This window comes from Vombatus ursinus, unplaced genomic scaffold, assembly GCF_900497805.2.
Source record: "Vombatus ursinus unplaced genomic scaffold, bare-nosed wombat genome assembly UNPS02014847.1, whole genome shotgun sequence".
NCBI classification, from domain to species: domain Eukaryota; kingdom Metazoa; phylum Chordata; class Mammalia; order Diprotodontia; family Vombatidae; genus Vombatus; species Vombatus ursinus.
In genome coordinates, this window is record NW_020954625.1 from 6,775,804 (window position 1) to 6,798,883 (window position 23,080).

The following is a 23,080-nucleotide window of genomic DNA, read 5'->3' on the forward strand; positions in this document are numbered from 1 at the left end:
CCTAGAGAGAGGGTATTGGTATAAGATATATTTGAGGAAATTATGTAAAAAAAAATTAAGGGATAAGAAAGAGCAGTACAATGGGTGCAGAAGGAAGGGAGAGGTAGGATGGGGTAAATTATCTCACATGAATAGGTGAGAAAGACCTATTACAGTGGAGGGAATATGAGGGTGGGGGTCAATGGGAATTGCTTGAACTTTACTCTCATCAGTATTGGCACAAAGAAGGAGTAGTATACACAATCCGATGAATATAGAAATCTATCTTACCTGACAGGGAAGTAGGAGGGGAGGAGATGAAGTAAAAGGGGGACTGACAGAGAGGAAGGCAGATCAGGGGAGGTAGTAGACAGAAGCAAAACCTGGTAATATGGGGAAGGATGAAAGGAGAGAGAGAACAAACAGGAGGAAGAAATAGATGGAGGGAAATATACACAGGTAGGAATCATAACTGTGAATGCGAATGGGATGAACTCTCCCAAAAACCAAAAGCAAATAGCAGAGTGGATCAAAAAGCACAATCCTACAGTATCTTGTTTACAAGGAGCACAGTTGAAGCAGAGAGACATATACAGAGAAAAGGTAAGGGGCTCAAGCAGAATCTATTATGCTTCAGCTGAAGTGAAAAAAAAAAAAACAGGGGTAGCAATCCAGATGCTTTTACAAAAAAAAGTAAAAACAGATCTAACTAAAAGAGAAAAGGAAGGAAACTACATGATGCCAAATGGTACAGCAGACAATGAAGCAATCAAATTAGAAGATCAGGGAATACCTGTTAGATCTAAAGGTAGGGGAAGAATTCATGACCAAACAAGAGATAGAGAGCATTAAGAAATAGAGAATAGATCATGATCATATTGAATTGAAAAGCTTTTGCATAAACAAAACCAATGCAAACAAGATTAGAAGAAAAGCAGAAAGCTGGGAAATAATCTTTACAGCAAGTATCTCTGAGAGAGGTTTCATTTCTCAAATATATAGAGAACTGAGTCAAATTTATGAGAATACAAGCCATTCCCCAATGGATAAATGGTCAAAGGATTGAATAGGCAGTTTTCTTGAAAAAATCAAAGCTATCTATAGGCATGTGAAGAAATGCTCTCAATCACTTTTGATTAGAGAAAAGCAAATTATAACAACTCTGAAATACCACCTCTCCTCAATCAGATGATAAATGTTGGGAGAGGATGTGGTAAATTTGGGACACTGGTGCACTGTTGGTGCAGTCGTAAACTGATCCAACCATTCTGGAAAGCAATTTGGAACTATGCTCAAAGGGGCAACCAAACTGTATATACCCTTTGATCCAGCAATACAACTACTAGGTCTATAGGCCAAAGAGACCATAAAAAAGAAAATAGGACCTACATATGCAAAAATACTTATAGCAGCCCTAATTGTGGTGAAAAAATATTGGAAATTGATGGGATGCCCATCAATTGGAGAATAGCTGCACAAGTTGTGGTATATGAATACAATGGAATAGTACTGTGTAATAAGCAATGAACAGGCACATTTCAGGAAAACCTGGAAAGAATTGTGCAAACTGTTGCAAAATGAAATGAGCAGAACCAGGAAAACACTGTACTCAGTATCAGCAATGTCATGTGATGATCAACTATGAATGACTCAGCCTTTCTCAGCAACACAATGATCCAAGACAAGTACCAAGGACTTACAAAGGAAAATGCTATCCATATCCAGATAAACAATTGATGGACTCTGAATGCAGATCAAGGCATATTTTTTCCACTTACTTTATTCATTCTTGTGTTTTTTTCTTTTGATCCATTTCTTCTTCCACAACATGATGAATATGGAAATATGTTTTACATGATAGCATATGTATAAGCTATGTCAAACTGCCTACTATTTCTAGAAGAGGGGAGGGGAGGGACAGAGAGAGGGATAAACATTTGGAACTCAAAATCTTGTAAAAATGAATGCTAAAAAATTTGATATGTAATTGTGAGGAAAATAAAATACTATTTAAAGCAAAAAAAAAATGAAGTAAAGCAGATTAACCAGTGTGTGAGTATGGCAGGATGGCAGGAGAGGCCTTGGGGAATAGATATGGTACCTGAACTGTCCTTAGAAAGAAGCCAGGGAGTTTAGAAAGTGGAGATGGAAGGGGAATAGATCTCACAGGTGAGCAAAAACTTGAGTGAGGACAAGAAAGCAAAAGGGAGCATACATGTGAACAACCTCGATCTGAAGTGGGATCAAAAATCTGGAGCTCGAGGAGACCTTAATGATCATGCAGGCAAATCCTGACATTTTAGAAGTGAGAGAACTTAGGCTATAACTGTTACATGTGGTGTAACTGTAGTATACCTGAAGGAGAGGAGGAATGAGCACTGAGGAAGAAAACATCACTGCCAACCATGAGTGGGATGGTGGAGAAGCCAGTCATCGTGCAGGAGCTGGAAAGAGGGTGGAAGGGAAAGATGACATGCAGAAGAGGCAGTTATAGTCTATATAGTTATAGAGAATGCTTGAGCAAAGTCACTGGGGTGGGAAAATGAGAGACTGCTTGTTCAATTTGCCTGGAGACTGTATAAGAAAGCTGGAAAAGTAGGTTGGTTCTAAAATGTTTAAGGAAAGTGGAGCCAAGATGGTGGTGAAAAGTTGGGGACTCTCCTGAGCTCTATCCAAAACCCCTCCAAATACCTTCAAATACCACCTCTAAACAAACTCTAGAGCAGCAGAACCCACAGAAGGATGGAGTGAAACAGTTGTTCAGCCCAAGACAACTTAGAAGCTTGGCAAGAAAAGTCTGTTGCACCAGGGTGAAAATGGATCATTGCCATGCCAGTGCAGACCTGTGCCCCAGCAAACCAGGAGCAAGTTTTGGGAGCCATTGAATCAGTGGCAGCAGGGCTAGCATCTGGACCTTTCAGATCATAGATAGTAAAGGGGTCAGAAGGAGATTGCAAGGATTATTTTGCTGACACTTGGGACAGGACTCTGTAGCATTGCCCATACTTGGATCTGGATTACAGTCCTGGGTCTCAGTCCCAGGGCAAGAAGGAGCACTAGCACAGCAGAGCTTGTTGCCCCAGGGGAGCTGGGACCCTGGTCACCATTACAAAGTGGAAGAGTATTTGTGATCACTCACAGACCAGTGCACAATACAAGAGAATAATGAACACACCTTTTCCTAGGTCATACCACCTTCAAAGAACTGAAAGCTTATAGATCCCCAGAATTACCTCTGAAAACAGCTGCACAAAAAACCTGAAGTTTTGGACAGTTTTCCCTCAACTCCAGAAGCAGAGCCCCATTTCAGCATAGAGTTAAAAGTCAAGAAATAGGCTGGAAAAGAAGCAAGCAACAGATAAAAATCCTGACTATAGAAAGTGACTATGGTGATAGGAAAGATCAAAACACAAACTCAGAAGAAGAAAACAAAGTCAAAACCTATATCCAAAACCTCAAAGAAAATTTGAATTATACAATTCTGCCCTTGGAAGAGTTCAAAAAAGATTTTAAAAATCAAGTAACAGAGGTAGAGGAAATATTTGGAAGAGAAATGACAGTGATGCAAGAAAACAATGAAAAGACAGTCAACAGTTCAGTGAAAGAGGCACCAAAGAATACTGAAGAAAACAACAAATTAAAAAAAAACAGAATAGGTCAAGTGGTAAAGGAGGCACAAAAATCCAATGAATAAAAGGATATCTGGTAAAAATTTAGGGGCAGCTAGGTGGTGCAGTGGATAGAGTACCAACACTGGAGTCAGGAGGACCTGAGTTCAAATCTGACCTCAGACACATAAAACTCACTAGCTGTGTGACCCTGGGCAAGTCACCTAACCCCAATTGCCCTCACAAAAAAAAGAAAAAGAAAAAAAGGATATTTGGTAAAATTGGAAAAGATATACAAAAATCCACTGAAGAAAAGAACTCCTTTAAAAGTAGAATTAGCCAAAGGGGAAAAAAGGTACAAAACCTTCTTTATTTGCAGTACTCATACAATTCTCTACTGATGGCTTTCCTCTTATAAAAGAGGTCAAAGATATATCTCATTTTCTGGTGATGAAGCCTGAAGACTGGCCAGAGAGTTTCTACTTTCCTCTTTCCTTCATGAGGTTCACTTTTAGCTTCTCTCATCTTCTGATCCAATTCATTCAGCATTGATTCAATGAGCTCCCAGCCATCTGGAGGAGTTTTCCTGCTTTTTTTTTGACTTTAGGTATCTTTGACTGTTTGGATGGCCAGCAGTCCTGGCTTGAGCAGATTCTGTGATTTATCTAAACCAGAGTTCATCCAAAGGATTATGGTCAAGGACTGTTGTTAGGCCAAACTCAGGGCACAGCTTGCTTGCTGGGACTTAACTTTGGAGAATGGGGTGTCTCCTAATAGTTGAAGAGAAAAGTGAGACAGAGAACAGTGATCTGGATGTGGGGCCCTGGCTGATCCCTTCTGCCCTAAATATACCCGGAAGGTTGGAATGGAGGGGAGGGTCCTCTTCTCTAAGTACTCAGAAAAAGGAGGTGTGAATTCAAAATTCAATTGTAATCCACCCACCCAACAACTAAAACAGCTTTCCTGGAGGGGGAAGTGAACACTGGCCAAAAGAACTTACAGAATCCTGGGAACTGAAGACTATAAGGGGCTAAAACTATAAAGTGCAGAGAAGGTGTTAATTGGTCTTATTAGGTAGAAGCAATTTCTTCATCTGGGACTTGGCCAGATCAGTGAATTCACAAGTCCAGTCCCATGCTTACAATTCTGAAGCCTGGCAGCTGAAAGAAGAAGGCTGGCATGAGGCAAAAGACAAGGCTCCTTCATTCATCTCAAATGCCATCAGACCCTAAGCTGACGGCCTGAACATAGCAAGGCACCATCCCTCCTGAAATTCCTCTTTTCTTATCTTTTCATTTCCCCCCACTCACCCCCAAGAGAATGTGAACAGCCTAAGCTTTTGTTCCCAATTCCATATAATATACAATATTTAAGGCACTGTTTTTTTTGTAAATGTGTTTATTTTAAACCTAAATACAAAATGAGAAAAGAAAAAAAAAAACATTGCCATATACACAGCAAACCATGACGGAGGATTCAATACAAAACAATAAATTTCCATTGCAAGAAAAACTATTTAATAACTACAAATCATTTTCAAAGCTGCCCAGCTTTTTTTTCACTTCCTTGTTGGTTTCCTTTTGTTTTCTGCAGTGCAGTTTACTTTATATTTTTATCCTCCCCCCCCCACTCTAAAGAAGGCTGCAAATAATCAAGGAGATATATATACAGATACAGATATAGATACACACACACACACACACACACACACACACACACACACACATTGAATAAATAGATTAGTTAGGTAAAATTGTCATTTAAAATGTTTTACTGGCTTTACATGCCCATGAACAATAAATACTTCTTCAGCTATTTACATCTGAGTTTATTTGTCTAAAATGGGTTTTATGTTTATGTTTTCATAGTTCCTGTGTCTGTTTTGGCAGGTATATGCTTCGCTATTTTATACTGTCTAAGTATTTTAAATGGTCTAAAACAATATTGAAGAATATTGATTACTATCCCTGCCTTTTTTTTTTAACTTGCTAAGTTCTACTCCTGTGCTTCCAGTGGTACCTTTTGAACAAAAGTCACTAGAGTCCCGGGCCTCAGTCCCCGTAGGGAGGATCCGAAACTGAACACTTAGCGTGTGAGGGAGCCCATGGTTCCTCGGTCAGCGCCGCTGGAAAGCAAGGGAGAGCCTCCAGGCATCGGGCTCCTCATAGCAGTTGTACAGGGGCTGCAGCCGCTCCCGCTTCTTCCTCTTGCTGAGCTTCGTGGGGTCCGAGACCTTGAAGAAGGCTGGGGCAAACTCCACCAGCCAACTGGGGTCAATGGTGCTGACCTCCCGCATGTACTCGTTGGTGGTCAGCACCAGCTCGTGATAGACCACCCATGCTGGCTGTCTGGTGAAGAGAGTGCTGGAGGGGTGGATGGAGACCTCCTGTTGGTCAATCAAAGTTCGATAGCCCTCCTGCGCGTCCTTCTTGGCAGCATTTCGGAAGAAACCACTGCAAATGGCTTTCTGGACACGGACTGTAGCCTTGCCACAGGACGCCACATCCAGCTTATGTCTATCCATGATGCCCAGCATCTGCTTCAGGATGTCCTGGGCTCGGTGCAAGGAGCGAGCCTGGATGAAATTCTCCTAACACCAGGGGCTGGAGAATTGGTTGTTCTTCCAAGAATTGTACACGGTCAGGAGAGTGAAGTGGTCCCCTTTGGCCCGGTGGAATTTGGCTTTCTTCTGATCTGCAAGGGCTTGGCTGTCCTTGGGCCTGTAGAAGAAATTCTGCACCGACAGCATGGACACGATGGTGAGTATCTCCTCGCTGCAGCCCAGATGCACAGACATGATCAGCATCTTGCACAGCATTGGCTCCAAGGGAAACTCTGCCATCCTGCGGCCTAGACAGGTGAGTAGGCCCTCCTTGTCCAGGGCTCCCAATGTGTACAGCTGCTCTATGGCTATGATCAGAGTTTCCACTGGGGGGGTGTCCACGAAGTCAAAGGACAGCAGGTCGTTGGTGCCCATGGCCTTGAGAGAGAGCACCGTGTTGGCTAAATTAGCCCTCTGGATCTCGGGCACGTTGGTGGTCAGCATGTCATCTTGGTAGGCACGTTCTGTGCTGAGCCTGTAACACTTTCTGGCCCGTTCTCCCAGCTCTGCCTGCTCTCTGCTTGGCCTGCGCCTGAGAGATGGGAGTCACCACCAGCTGATCCATCCCAGTCTTGGAGCTGTACACTTTCTGCTTCACAAACCCGGGGTCCACCACGTCGTAGATCCCGTCGATAGTCAGAGACGTCCCAGCAATGTTGGTAGCACCTTCCTGCTACCAGGAGGAGCCGGGTCAAAGATGCGGGTTTGCATCTCACTCGGCAGAGTAGAATACATGGCGAGGATGATGAATTCGGGGCCATCAGGGCCCAGAGACTTCATGCGTTCATCCAAGATCTCACAGGCAGTATCAATCTCTTCCTGACTGGTCAGAAACACCAGGATGTCGCCTGGCGGCTCGGTGAAATGGATCTGCATGACTGTGATCAAGCTGGCATCCAAGTAATCTGTCTCAGGGTCTTTACTGTAGAGAATTTCCACTGGATGAGTTCGGCCTGGAATGGCGAAAATGGGAGCTTCATGGAAATACTGGGAAAATTTCACGGCGGAGGTCACAATCAGCTTCATGTCCTGCCGTTTCTTCACTGTCTTTTTCAACAAGCCAAAGAGCACATCCGTGTGAATTGTTCTCTTGTGAGCTTCGTCCAATGTGATGACTGCATACTGACCGAGGTCGGGGCCGATCAAACATTCCCGGAGCAACATCCCATCTGTCATGTACTTGATGACTGTTTCGGGACTCGTGCGGTCTTCAAAGCGAATCGTGTAGCCCACGTCTTGTCCCAAGCAACAACCAAACTCCTCAGACACCCTTCTGACCACTGATGTGGCCGCCACCCTCCGGGGTTGTGTACACCCAATTTTCCCCCTGGAGGTGTAACCGGCCTCAGCAAGGTACTGAGTGATCTGTGTCGTCTTCCCAGAACCCGTCTCTCCAATAACGATCAGGATCTGATTGTCACGAACAGCCTGAACGAGCTGCTCTTCAAGTTTGAAGATGGGCAGACTCTCCCTCTGCTCCATGATTGACAGCTGGGTCTTCTGACCATGAAATGCTTTGCTGCCCCCCGAAGCGTGCTTCTTCCATTCTAGGTTGTCCTTCAGGTTGGCAGCGATCTGCCTCCCTTGCCCGTCAGGCAGGGGATCCACCCAGGGTTTGCTGAGTCCCAGAGGAATGGAATCCATCTGTGCTTCACGCTGGGCCTGTTGGAGCTCTCGCCTTTCTTTGACCGAAGTGCTTTGCATCATGGCCGCTTGGGACAGGGAGCCATCAGGATTCGTCATGATTTTAATGGGGCTCATGTTTGTGCTTCGTTTAGTGTGTCCTCTCAGAAAGGGAGGCTCTTCCTCCACCAGTTTGATCTCTAGGTCTTCATCTTCCTCATCATCCACTTGAGGAAGGATTCCCATCTCTTCGTCAAAGCCTGGAAACTCTTCTTGGCCACGATCATCTGTTTGATCTCCCATTTCTCAGGATCAGAGATTGGCATGAGGTGTCTCCTTTTGAGAATGTCACCTTCCGCTTCTGGGGCACCGTCGCGGGGGAGGTGAGTAGGTCTATCAGGGGTCCTCCTAGAGCTCTCCTCATTGGTCTCCCCCAGAAGGTTCCTCCGTCGGTTTGGCTTCAGATCTTCTCCAGTGTCCTGAGCCACATCCTTCACGCTCAGGCTGATTCGGGTTTCAGTGAAACGCAGCACTTTCACCTTAACCCTCTGGCTTTTGCTCACGACATCAGCTGCATGGGCCACTCGGCCTTCCCGACGGAGCTCAGAGACGTGAACCAAACCTTCCCACCTCAGTCCGTCCAGCTGTACAAAACAGCCAAACTGCGCGACACTGGTCACTTTGCCATTGTAAATGTCCCCGACAGAAGGCTCTTTGGGAGGAGGATGGTCCACGTGTTTGTCTCGCCAGCTGCCGGGGTTCTCCTCCCCATGTCTGTCCCGGTCCTTATGGTCTTTGATAGGACTTTGACTTCTGCTCCTAGATCGGTATGTAGATTTCCTTTTCTTGCTATCTCGAGTCCTAGAACGTGACCTTCATCGGGCCAGGTGTCTCCGTTTGGACTCTCTGTGTGCGCTTCGACTCCGACTCCGATTCTTTTTACTGGTCTTTGGCCTAGCACGGTGTTCTGGGCCTCTCTGCTTCTCTTCTCCAGCGCTGCAGCACTGGGCATTAGAGCTTCTAGCTCCTCGAGGACATCTCCGGAAATTCTCATATCTTCTTCCTCAAGCATGGTCCGGATTGTAGGATTATCTGGTCGGCAAAGTGCTGGGAAGAGGTCCTTGAGCTTCTCCTTTTCTGTCTTTGGTTCAAGAACTGGATCTTTGTTAGCAGAAGGCTTTGCTGGGGGCCGCATGGTCTGTACGAGATGTAGCAGGTTGCTCACCAAAGAGTCTGTGAATTGGGCACCATTTTCGGTGAGGGCATCTTGAAAAGTGTCCAAGGTCGTATTTTTTTCAGCCAAATGGATCACAAATTCAGCCAGGTCCTTGTAGTTGTGCCCCAGGTGGTTGTCCAGCTCGGTGCACACTTTGGACACCAGGGACAGGTACTCGAGCTTGGCGAGTTCTTCGGTGGGTCCTTGTTCGGCCGTTGCGAACCACGGCCTCCCCTCAACCTAAGCCCGGCTTCCCCTACAATCTTTTAAAAAAAATGTTTTGAATGTCACTTAGGGTTCTTCAACCGTGCATTTATTGCCTAGAGCAAAACTCTGAACTCAACCCTAAGGATAGACAGCAGCCTCCTGCAAGAATCCGAGACAGTTACCCAGTTGTTTCTGTTAGGAGTTCGCCTTCTCTCCTTTTATATAGGAAAAAAGTACCTTCTCCAAAGGACTAAGTCGTGGAAGGGTGGAGCCTCTTATCTAAGTACTCTAGGAGAAGGAAGAATGAACTCAGACTTCGAGGGTGAAACCCCCCCCCCCCCACACCACCTAACAATTGAAACAACAATCTGCTAGAAGGCAAAGGTGAAATTGGCCAAAAGAAGCTGAATAAACCTGTGAACCGGAAGGCTATTAGAGGCTAAACCTATAAAGTGCAGAGAAGGTGTTAACTCGTCTCATTAGGTAGAAGGAATTTCTTCATCTGGGACTTTCCTGGATCAGTGAGTTCACAAGTCTAGTCCCAAGCCTACAGTTCTGAAGCCTGGCAGCTGAAAGAAGAGGGCTGGCGTGGGGGAAAAGACAGGGCTTCTTCATTCAGCTCAAGTGTCACCAGACCCTAAGCTGATGGCCCGAACATGGCAGGGCACCATCCCTCCTGAAATTCCTCTTTTCTTATCTTTGCATTTCCCCCCCAACACACCCCCAAGAGAACGTGAGCAACCCTAGGCTTTTGCTCCCAATTCCATATAATACTGTATAGCCAAGAGAATGCCCACTCCCAGAGGAAAAATCTGGTTGGTATGGGTTTTTGTTTGTTTGTTTTTCTTTTCTTGTTTGGGGGTATGTTTGCTTCTTTTATTTAGTGTTTAGATTAGAGAACTTACAGTGAGTAATTGTCAATAAATGCTTGTTGAATGGGCTTCAGTTGTTGCTTGGGCATATTAGACTTTTAAAAGTGATTCAAACAATCATCATAGGGTGTAACATTGGTTGCCTTCTCATTGAGTAGGAAATTGCCTGGAAGGGAGAAACTCAAAATTTTAAATAAATAAATAAATGAATCCTGAAAAACAGTCTTTAAAGATGAGAGAGGAAACCTAGTTGATTTTCTTATTAGTGTCACAAAAGCATAAGATACTAATACTGCATATAAGCGGGAGTGGATATACCTTACTGTGATGTTGTGGGATGGGTCAACTTTCTTTTTCAAAGATTTGATAACAGACCAAAAACTAAGATGCTGATTCATCTCTTTTTAGAGAAGAAAAAGGCAGCAAGACAGAGTGGATAGAGCACTGGTCCCTGAGCCAGGAGGAAATGGGTTAAAATCTGCCCCCTCCCCCTCCCCCCCCAAACATACTGGTTTTGTGTGCTGCAAAGGTGCTAGGCAGCATTGGGAAAAAGTATCCTCAGCGGGGCATTTTGTATCCACTTAGAGGGACACCAGACTCTGTATTTTGATAAATAAGTAGTTTGATAGGAGGAAATTCCAAGGTTGTTATTCTGTAGCTTATAAGAAGAGGTTATATTCATTTGTATTACACACAGCAATGCAGCACAATGTAGCAGAAACTAGGTAGTGAAGCAGAGAGGGTGCTGGATCTTGAGTCAGAAAGAAGTGAAACTGAAATCCAGCCTGAAACACTTGGCAGCTGTGTCACCCTGGACAAGTCACTCAACATCTGTTTGTCTCAGTTCCCTCTGCTGTAAAATGCAGAAAGCAATGGCAAGTGCCTCACAAGGTTGCTGTGAGGGTCAAATGAGATTCAATTTGCAAATGCTTAGCATGGTTCCTAGCATATGGTGGGCACTATAGGAATGCTCATTCCCTTCCCTTAAAGCTAGCTCAGATGTTGAGAGGCAGCTCAGCATTGGGAATAATGATCTGCCATTGGAGTTAGAACTAAGGTGGGGTCCCTGCCATGACATAGCCCAGCTGTGTGACCTTGAGCCAGTCTTTGAATCTCTCAGAGCTCTAGGAAAATGGTGCTAGGTTTCCTAGGAGAAGGACTTTGGGCAGATCCCTCCACTGATGAAATCACAAGGCCAACAAGAAAACGACAACCCATCACTCAGCCCAGACAAGAAAGAGGAAGAGTCAGGGGCAGGAATTGAAACCACCTCTACATCCTTCCAGGGGCAGCTGCCTGTCACCTTTTGCATCAGGCTTTTCAATTCTGCAACCTCTTCTCAGGCACCTCCACCCTTGGGCACACAGACAAATACGTCATGGTGCCTTTAAGCTACCTAAGGCCTATTCAGTTTAGTAAGTACCAACTACCTGTTCTGTCCAGGGAACTTTGCTAGGTAACTGGGGTACTAAGACAAAGTTGCAAGGGACCGAGTAGAGAAGAGACCTGAGGACAGACCTCCTGGATTACACATAGTGAAGGTGGAAGAGGAGGAAAGAAAGATAGAAGAAAACCAATTTAGAGAAACTAAGGGAGGAGAGAGTTGAAGCAGGAAAAGGAGTTGCAGCTACTATAATGAGGTCAATCTCAAGGTAGAGAGAATTTGATTGTTTCTGTAAACTACCTCTCCAAAGCCTTTTTCTCCCTTTGTCTTAGAACAGGCTCCTTCCTCATCAGGAAGGAAACCTACAGTATTTAGGAAAGAGAAATTGAGGTTTTTATCCACTGAGTTCAAAGGAAGCAATCTCTTCTGATAAAGAGAAGAACTTTCAGAGATGACCAGTATTGATGAGGAAAGGAACAGGTATGTTGAGAGCTTGTGCATATATACATACGTGCAAATGTTTGTCTACTTATAGATATACCTACATAACCTTCTGTGCTCACAGATTACATGAGAGTAGCCTATGTTGCTTTTCTTCTCCATATGCCAAATTGAGAGGCTGATATACATTTGAGCACCTCTGCTAAAGTCTTACTGCCATTCTGCATTGTAATATGGAATCAACCCTTGGCTTTCTGTTTTTTCAATTAATATTTTTGTTTATTTTCTTTAAAAAATCATTTCCCAATACTATCTTGTACTCCAGCCCAATAGAACATTTCCTGGTAACAAAAAGGACAATTAAGCAAAGCAGATGAAGAGATAGGCCATGTGTGATAGCATCTGTCTCCTTTGGCAGTAAACCACCTCTTGACCAAGAAGAGAAGCAGACATGTTTGTAAGTCTTCTCAATTGTGTTCTCAAGTATCTCTGAGTTCTTTATCATATTGAGTCATTATATTCAGAAGTTACAACTTCTTTATACATTTCCTCATCCACAGCCTTTGTTTCAAAGGATCACAGATTTAAAATGGAAAGGCAACTCTGAGACAATCTAGTCTAAGCTCTTCATCTTATGGAGAAGGATACTGGGGATTAGTCATCATAATTACACAGGGTTGAGTTTGCCCCATGCCCCCCGCCCCCTTTTCTGTTGTGATTCTTGATATCGTTATGGTAGGAATCATAATACACTGAAACTTGATTTCATTTGTATGGGGGAATTTCCAGCTAAGGACGATCTTTCTGCCAATGCAGATCAGCAATCATTCTGCAAATGGCAGTCTGAGAGTTGCTCTAGCCTGTAGAGGCTGTGACTTGCTCAGGGTCGCACAGACCCAGGGAGATGTGATATCAGACTTCCAGCTGGGTTTATTGGCTTCCCAGTTGCCTCTAGTCTTTAGAACAAACTGCCTCTTTCATTGTCACAGAGTAACTGTCTATTTTCCCCCCTTGGACCCATTCCCTTCACTCTGAATTACTTTATGCAACTCTTCTGATTCTTCTTTGAATTTTTCATGTTCAGCATTTCTTAGAGTAAAGTAATATTCCATCCCATCCCATTCATGTTACACAAATGTGTCATTATTCTTTAATTGGCATCTTGTTTCCATTTCTTTTTTGGCACAAAGATCCTTAAGTGAATATTTGGATCCCTGTGGATCCTGACCTCTGAGGTAGCTTCCAGCTTCATGGCTATCCCACCTCATTGTTTTGTTTCTTTTTAATTTTTATTCAGAACTTAAATACCAATAAAATGGGCAGATAAGAGGATTGGACATGATAAGATCTTCTAGTACAGCTTGCTTTTCTTTCAAAATATCTTATGTTCCACCTGCAGCTTTCACAGTGGATATATGATGGTATGTCTTAATAGCCTTCTTTGTCATTTTCTTCGAAAATGCCTCCATGACTAGCCTGCCTGGAAAATGGAGGCGGCCAACTCAGCCTGCTCCCTTCATGTCCGGGCAGGCGGCCTGGCTAGAGCAATGGTGGGCCTGTGGGGGCCAGCCCCAGCATGTGGACTGCATGGCTACAGCCATGAAAGCCAGCACCATGAGGATCCCCAGCAAAGGTCATCACCTGAAGAGTTGAAAATTCCTCAGCAAAGATACAAGTTGCCTAATTTCAAACAAAAAAGAAGCAAAATATGCTCGGACATTGGGTTGTATTTCTCCTGCCCCAAGTCCAGAATCAACATATACGGGAGGAAATACTTCACCCCATCCTAGCTGTGATGAAAGTTCATTCAAGACTCCAGATCCAGTATGTATGAGCAGAGGCAAATTATTAGTTGAAAAAGCTATCAAGGAACATGAATTTATCCCTTCAAATAGTATCCTGTCAAATGCTTTATCCTGGGGAGTGAAAATTCTTCATATTGATGATGATATTAAATACTGTATTGAACAAAAGAAAAGAATTGTATCTGATCAAGAAATCACTAAGAGGTGGGAAAATGATTAGGTATTCAGAAAACAAAAACAGGAAGGCTCAAAAAGCCATTTGTAAAGGTAGAAGATTCAAGCCACCATTACAGACCATTTTACCTTCAGCTGTCCAATATACCTCATTGTCCAGCCTTGATTTCTAACAGTATTTTTGTGTGGACTCCGAGACATGGAGGATGGTCCAGTCCCACCTGCTGAGGTATTTTCTGTACCAAGTTTTCACTTTTTGTTTTTCAATATAACTCTTTTTTCCACATGCACATGTTTCATGTTCTCTAGGTATCTGTTTTTTTCCAGTACCCTGATAGAGTGCTTGGCTCTAGATGACTCCTACTCTGGCATTTTACTGGTTGGTGAATGAAGGCTCTTGGGGAACTCCCTCTTTCAAAAGCAGGTCAGCACTTTCTCTGCAGCTGGGGTAGCCTGGGGTCCCTGAGGTTAGTAACCTTTGGGAGCTTTTTTGTTTACTGAAGCCCTAGCTTAACCCTGAAATAAATATTGCTCCTGCAGAGCAGAAAGCAAAAGACCAAAATCCAAAACAAATCACCGTTCTATCCCACCATTCAGCTTGGCCTTGGGAATGTTCAAGCACTCACATACTACACTAACCCCTTAGAGAGGGGATAGGTGGCCCTGTGGGTAGAGTGCTCTGCTTGGAGTCAGCAAGACCCCAGTTGAAATATGTCCTTGTACACTTAGTAACTGTGTGACCCTGGAAAGTCAGTTACCCTCTGTTTGCCTCAGTTTCCTTATTGTAAAATGAGGAGAGGACTAGCCCCTACCTCCTAGGATTGTTATGGGAATCAAATGAGTTCAGAAATATAAAGTAATTGGTACAGGACCTGGCAAAGAATAAGCCCTGTCTATATGTTAGCTATTATTATTATTATTATTGACAAGGAAGATAGATTATATTATGGTGACTGTTACATAATGGCAAAAAAATCCCTATTTTTCAAATTACTTAAGAATTCATCTTTTAGCACAACCAATAAGCCATGTAGGCAGTTCAGCTAGTCAGACTGGGATCTGGTGCCTCTGTCACATCTCCCAAGTGATCAACCAGCCAGATATTCCTGGTGGGCATCCAGATGTCCCTGGGAAGCAGCTTAGACCTCTTAGGGGGGAATCAAGACGTCCCTGGGAGGACAGTCACATCTTCACCAGGCAAAAGCAGTACAGACCCAAGCCCAGCTTCATGGTAACTGGCTTCATGGGCTGCACTTCTTCTTTCTGGTTAAAAGAAGGCAAGAATTCACATGGTTCCTCTTCTCCCATCAGCAATGGCTGCATCTGGATTTGATGTGCAGGTGGTGACTGATTCAGACAAGAGATGAGCTTCTATACCTGGGAGGTGGGGGGCTGGGGCAATGAGGGCAGCACAGCTGGTGGCTGCTGCAGCTGAGGTGGGCTGGTGTGTACACTGAAAAGGCAATGGGTGATGATTCGAGTACCACTGTCTAGTTGCCCAGCCTTGCTCTTGACCATAGAGTAGTAGCTTCAGTCCTCCAAAAGGAGGGGTGTGGGTGGGTGTGTTTTATTTTCTGGTCTTGTTGTTTCCTACAGGGCCCAGGAAAATGCACACTGGCTGGAGCTTCCCTGGGACATTGGCCTGGGGAGGACACGAGACTGAAGCGGAGTTGACAGTCTGAGGGTTCGAGAGGAGTCAAGGTGATGTCTTTGGGAAATGCCATATCCATATAAGCAAGCAGGCTCAGTGGTTGAAGCTGTGTTCCTCCTCCCTATGGAGCAGGTACTCCTTGGGCACCTTTCCTGAAAAGGCACACCTGCCCAGGATGGAGACCTGGATGTATTTGGTGGTGACAGCTCATTTTCAGAGAAGTCCTCTTCCAGGATTGGACTTGGAGATACATTTTCTAGGCATGTCCATTTTCACCAAGCTGGTGGAAACCTCAGATGCCTGTTTTTGGGATTGTGTAGATTGTCTAGTGTGTCCATTTTGACATGACATCTAAGTGAGGAGAAGAAATGGAATGATGTCCATTAGCTTGATCTCAATTTTATTTTATCCTTGTGATAACAGCTTGGGCCAGTCCCTGCCTTTTCACTGTTTTGTTTTCCCCTCCCCAAACACTTTTGAACTAACCTGCCTTTCCCTCTTTCTTCTCCATTTTCCAGTCAAATTGATCAACGACTTTGCCTGGGCATTCTCTCTGCCTTCATGCTGCCTGTCACAGAACATTACAGACCCACACAGCTCACATGTTTTATTGAGGCATTGGCTTTCCACTCACCTGTATTTTAAACTCAGTCATGATCTTTGCAGTCAGTTCTCCCCTTCCTCTTATACCAGGAGACTGGTTCCTTACAAAATAGTTGATAAGAACACGAAGCTGTTCTTGGCTAAATACTCTCTGTTTCCTTTTTTTATTTGTTTATTTATTTATTTTTTTGTTTGCTTCTCCATGAAGCAGGAACCTGTTCTAGAAGAAAAGGGAAGAAAAGTTTTGGAGAGTGACAGGAGCATTTCCTCCCCTTACTAAATCAAATTAGGAATAAAGATTTTGAGAGATTGTTGGATTGGCCTATCTGGAGCAGTAGACACAACTGGGCCTAATCCCCCCTCCCCTGGTTACCCTAACATGGACTTCTCCCTACCTTGGCCCATTCCTTCTACCTTTTCTTCCTCTTCCTTCATTATGAGTATTCCAGAAAATCTGTCCTCAAGTCTCTACAGCATCCCTTGCCTCTATTCCTTTTCTGTTCCCATTACTTCTTGGCCAATTCAGTTTTTCGTTGCTTGTAGCTTTCCTATGGCAATAGCCTCCTAAATAGACCCCCTGACTCAGCACCCATCCAATACACCATGCTTGACTCTGGGAAAAGAAGAGTTTAAAGATGTCATCCCACCCACCCCAATCACCAAACTTACATTCACTCCTCATTTCCTACAGAGACAGGAAAGAAGAATAGTGCATCTGGAGTCAAAGGGTCTTTCAACCTGGTGGCAAGTCAGTTAAGTACTCTGGCCTGAGTTTGCTCATCTGTAGAAAAGAGTAGAATGTGCTCACCTCTACAGTCTTGTCAGTGTCTTCACATATAGAGATCTTCTGACCAAGCTGCTTAACCTGGTGTTCAAGGCCTCAAACATTTTTTTTTTATTACCAAGGTCACATTTTTCTCAGCACGATGGAGCACAAATTCACTGGGTCCTTGTCATTGATTCTCTATTTCATCACCGACCTACAGTCTTGCTTGTTGAACAAGTCAAGGAGGGAGTGACAGTCTGGTGGTTTGAGAGGAGCCAAAGTGATGGTGAGGAAAGATGAAAGATTTCATTGGAATGCCCTCCACACCCTGGTATCCACATCAAATAACTCAAGATCCATATTCTCACCTTGCTTAGAATTTGTCATTTAACTTACAGACATCTGGAAACCTAAAATTGCTGGATCTGGTATTTGGTATCTCAGTCAGACCTCTGAGGATGTCAGCCAGATTGCCTAAGGAATCAGCTAATTCTCCACAGGGGTCATCCAAATGTCTCTGTGGGGAGGCTGCTATCCCCGGTGGGCCAGTCAGTTTCTGAGGGGGTCAGGAAGATGTCCCTGGGGGGAATGAGGTCTTGATCATGTGTCTATCAGGAAGAAGCAATATAGATCAAAGCCCAACAGTTTTCTTGGATGCATCCATGCAATGCAGAGAACAAATCACATGACTGCTCTTCCCCTCTCACCAATGGTGGTGGCACTTTCCAGTCTTGAAGCTTCTGTGCCTGATCTTGAGATGAGGTGCAAGGTAGTAATGAAAGGTGGGGGCCTGGGGCACCAAGGGCTGCAGGGCTGATGGCTTGTTGGGGTAAGGCTGCTGGGGACAGTTCTGTTGGACAGATCGCTACAGATGGTGGGGGCTCCTCTGAGCACTGAAAAAGCAGTATAAATGAGTATAAATGATTCACTGTCCAGCCTTGTTCCCGATTCTGCAGTAATGGCTTCATTGCTCCGTAAAAGGAGCAATGTGTGTGTTATAGTTCTCTTGCCCTTGGGCTCCCTACATGTCCCAGGAAGATGCCCACTGGCTGGAGCTTCCTGGGACACTGGCCTGGCGAAGGCACCAGGCTGAAGTTCAGTTGATGGTCTCACAGTTTGGGAAGAGATAAAAGGATGACTTTGGGAAATGCCACATCTATGTAAACAAGCAGCCTCAGTGGTTGAAGCCGCACTCCCCTTCTCAAGGAAGCAGCCAATGCTTGGGCCAGCTTCCTGACTAGGCCCACCTGCTTGGGAAGGGCACCTGGATGAATTGGTGGTTGCAAGTTCTTGCTCAGTGAAGTCCTCTTCTAGAATTATACCTGAAGATACATCTTCCAGGCATATCTGACTTAAATTGGTCGAAGGCTCAGATGACCATTTTATTTTATTTCATCTTATTTTATTTTATTTTTTTTTTGGTGAATGGATTTTCTAGCTCTCCTATTTTGAAACTGCACCTGAGTGGGGAAAAGCAGAAATGTAATGACTTCTATTAACCTGCCTTCAACTGTATTTTTACCTTCTTATAAAAAGGGCTAAATCTTTGTTTCTTTAAAGTGGTACTCAACTTGATGTACAAGTTGGTAAGACCCTTCTTTATTTGGCAGATTTCTTTATCTGATTAAAAGAGCCTCAAAGAGACAAAGTGGGAAAAATACCCAACCCTTTGATTTCTCAAGGGTCACATCCCCACCCTACCCTACTTGACCCCACTGGACTCTATGGGCTTCCTGGAAGCACTCTGATTTTCCGGTCTTTTCTTACTCTACAGAAATAGTATCTCTAACCCATGACCCCCTCCCCCAAAATACTCCATATTAACATACCTATTTCTCTATAATATATAAAATATTATAATAATATAAAACATGGCCCAATGTAGATGTATTTTTGGTGATCACACTCATTTGTGAGAGAAGACTCTTAACTTCAGAGGGAAGGAAGAAGCCAACAGCAATAGCCTTTGTATCAGAAAGAGGAGACCAGTCCTTGGACCGTGTGTTAGCACTAGGGTTGGGTGAGCTCTCTTCTAAGTGGGCAGCTATGGTTATCCATTTTATATCCTCTTCCAGAATCTTCCAGAAGCAAGCCCACCAACCTCAATGTTTGCATGTGCTTCCAGGACTGGACTTTCATTGACTAGTCCTTTTTCTCCCCTCACAGTAAATTCTTTCTCTTGAAGAAAGCATCTTAAATAAAACATTAGCAAATAGATTATAGCAACTTATCACAAGAATATACTATGACCAGGTAGGATTTATACCAGGAATGCAGGGCTGGTTCAGTATTAGGAAAACTATCAGCATAATTGATAATAAACGACAAAACTAACAGAAACTACATGATCCTCTCAATAGATGCAGAAAAGGCTTTTTGACAAAATACAACTCCCATTCCTATTAAAAAAAAACCGAAACAGTAGAGAGCATAGGAAGAAATAGAGTCTTCTTTAAAATAAGGAATAGCATCTACCTAAAACCTTCAGCAAGCATCATATGTGATGGGGACAAGCTAGAAGCATTTCCAATAAGATTGGGGTGGTGAAACAAAGATGTCCATTATCACCACTGTTGTAATATCCTTTGTAAGTCCTTTGTACTTGTCTCGGATCATTGTGTTGCTGAGAAAGGCTGAGTCATTCATAGTTGATCATCACATGACGTTGCTGGTATTGAGTACGGTGTTTTCCTGGCTCTGCTCGTTTCATTTTGCAACAGTTTGTACAATTCTTTCCAGGTTTTCCTGAAATGTGCCTATTCATTGCTTATTATACAGTACTATTCCATTGTATTCATATACCACAACTCGTGCACCTATTCCCCAATTGATGGGCATCCCATCAACTTCCAATATTTTTTCACCACAATTAGGGCTGCTATAAATATTTCTGCACCTGTAGGTCCTATTCTCTTTTTTATGGTCTCTTTGGGCTATAGACCTAGTAGTAGCCTTGATATATATAGTTGTGACCAGACAAAGAACCAGGCAGTGAAATGTAATAGCAACGATAAGGCAAGTGTGCCTAGGAACAAAACGTCTATTCATAGCAGGACTTCATTTTAAGAAGGTGGTTGCCGTAAGTATTTGTTCGTTGGATATGCTTTTTTTTTTTAATGAAAGGGTTTTTTATTTATTTAAATTTATTTAAAAGATAGTAAGAAAAACTAACGAGAATTTTCCCACCTTTGTTTACCAAGAGACTAAAAAGAATATATACTGGTTGGGTGTCCTAAATCTCTTTCCAAACCATGTCCTTGGTATCCAAGGAAAGAAGCCATGGGGTCATCTGGCCTCTGGCATTTCATCCTGTATGCCTCCATTTCCTCTTCTGTAGGCTCTCCTCTATCTGCATGATCTCAAAGTGGAGGAAGTGGGCCTCCTCAGCATTTAATGCCTTTTTTTCGGTTTTTCCTGTTGCTTCTTTTCTTCACCCTCACTGGCAGAACTACTCTTCCTGTGTTTCTTCTTCTCTTTCTGTTTCTCTTGGTGAAGCTCCATTAGAGGTTTTGGTCTGCTTGTTTGCTTTTCTCCCATCTCATCATCAGGAATATATTCACCTGCATTCATGATTTCCTTCCCAGTTTCTCCAGTACAGTAGCACAACTTGACAAAGGAGCGACAGCACTTGTACCTCCATACCTTCTTTCCAGTAGGACCCCAGATGTGTGTATGATTATTGATCTTGACATCCTTCTCATACTTGCAGTGGGCAATAGTTCTATCTTGTCCTTTGAGGATTGGGCCATGTCTTGAATATTCCACAGAGTCCTCAGGTGGGAGCTTCTGGGTGTTCTTGACCTCCATACTCTTCTAGGATGCTTTCTTTCTGTTGTTCTCTGAAATCTTCTTTCTTGACTTTAGGTGATTAGGACACGAAATTGTCTCCTGCATAGCTAACTTCCTCAAGATGCTTTCCTGTCTTGGCACAGGGATTCTCTCAAATTTCTCTTGTTTTAGAATCATAGCAGGCAGAACTGGGATGTCAATTTCACAAGTAATTGGCAATGTCTTCTCAAATCCTGAGACTCCCAACTGTAATTCATCTTTTAGAGTTGACATTGTGTCCAGGCATATCAATGCCATCTGCATACTTCTCTTCATGCTCATCTTCCCTGTTATGGTCTCTTTCAGTCTGAGAATGAGTCTTCTTCTCCCCACTGATGTTTTGGTGAATTCACTTGTTCCATTGACTTTCCTGAGGCTAATTCTTCCTGTAGCTTCTGAGCTTTCAGTTCATGTTTAGCCAGGTCGACTTCGGCATATTCTTGTACCATCTTTAAATGTTTCTCTTAGCTGTAGACATTCCACTGATCCCTTTTCCCATGAGAGTCAAACATGAGCTGAGGTTGTATCAGTTCCTCTGGGGCATCTTGGTTCCCTAGAACTTGGTGCCAACACTCTGAGGCCTCTCAAAGCAGTCTTTTTCTGTGTGTGCATCAGAACCCCCCAATTTCCTCATGCTCCTTTTCAGTATTTTGTAGTCACAATATTCTCTTTTACAGCCCTCTGATACCATTTTCCAGAAGAACTGTATACTTTTGGTTTCTCAGGTTGGGGCCTCTTTAGTGTGAGTCTTTCTGATGGATCTATATACTGTGGCACAGAGGAGATGTACTGAGGAATATGGGGATTGAGATCTTTTCCTTCCTCATCAACTTCCACTGGTGCATTACCCAGCTTTCTCTGTTCTTCTAGCTCCTTCTTCTTTTTCCAGTCTTCCCTCACCATTTCCTTGGCTCTTACCAACCCTTCTCCTCTGACGGTCTCTGGGGGGTGAGAAGGCATTGTTTATTCCTTCTGGAATAGCAGCTCAAGTGGTCCTGGTTATCTGGTGGTGCCCCTGCTTTTGCTGAGGGGAGGATGCCAGAAGAATGACCTGCCAACTTCCTCCCAGCCTTGTTTAGTGATGCAGGTGTTTGTCCAACCTCAGGGACCACCAGAGGTTTTTTTGGTTAATTTGCCAATCATTAAGGGTTTTATCTTTAAATCAGAGATAATTAGAGTTGCTTAACACAGCCTTTCATTTGCCACCATGCTCCAATCACAGGTTGTGGCTTTGGGGAGCAAGAGGTATCCAGGGGAAAGTGTACACTTGGAAGAGCTACTCATGGAGATGAACAATCAAAATAAGCCAAGAATGGAATCTGTGGGTCCATGGCTATGGAGACTTGTCAACCAGAGCATCCTCTGCATCCACTGTGGGTACACTCAATGATCCGCCTCACTTCTAACTTGCTTTTTGGAACCCTTCAGATACAGTTGGTTCCAAAATTGATATCCTGACTCTGGATGCAAGGGACGCAGCACAGATTTTCATAACTTTGTTTTTTCCACTTGGCCATCAAGTTCTTATCTGCATAGCCTTCTTTAATGCACTACTCATACAACAACTTCATGCCTGTGTGTCCTTGGGCAAGTCACCGATGTTTCCTGTGATCCAGGCCTCTTTCTATGAATCTCTGTTGCAGGGAAGGTGTCCATCTGCTTGGGGAGGAGGAAGTTCTCCTGTATGAGCTCCCAAACCTGATGAGATCACAGGCTGTATTTCTCAAAACCCAGAGGTGTCTACTACATCTCAAGGTTGTTGTGAGAATCCATGAGAAAAAATGGGTAAAGTATTTGACAGACTTTCAATGGTTTTATATGTTTTTATGATTCTGTTTTTCTTCATGAGTTTCTCAAGTTCACACATTGCTATCCTGTAGCAACAAGCTGAGGGTGCCTTCTTTATGGAAATTAGTTTCCCCTCATTCCTTCCTTGCTGTTGAACACATGCCATTTTAGCTTTATCAATTCCACTTCCTAAATATCTCCTATGATGTGCTGGGCTGTGGTGTGATACAAATTAATATAATATGGTCCTTTTGAGCTATTAAAAGTTAATTTGAGAATTTCTCTTTCACAAGGTATTCAGTTATGAAGAAAACAATCAAGCAAAAACACATAAATGCAAGGTCCTGGGTCCTGTATTCTATGTTGGTGCAGAAAAATAGTGAGGAAAATCTCTCAACCAAATTTAAAACGATTTCATTCTAATAGGTACCATTGATCTAGCTAGCTAAAGTTTTGCAAAAGACTTTACAGATATGATCTCATTTGATTCTCATAACAACCCTCCTGGTGGGCATTATTATCTTCCTTTTACA

At 43.5% G+C, this 23,080-nt stretch overlaps 2 pseudogenes; both read right to left on the reverse strand.

The window, feature by feature from the left end:
• Positions 1–5,694: 5,694 nt before the first annotated feature.
• On the reverse strand, positions 5,695–9,022 carry LOC114026956 (annotated as a pseudogene).
• Positions 9,023–17,434: 8,412 nt separating this feature from the next.
• On the reverse strand, positions 17,435–22,538 carry LOC114026859 (annotated as a pseudogene).
• Positions 22,539–23,080: the final 542 nt, after the last annotated feature.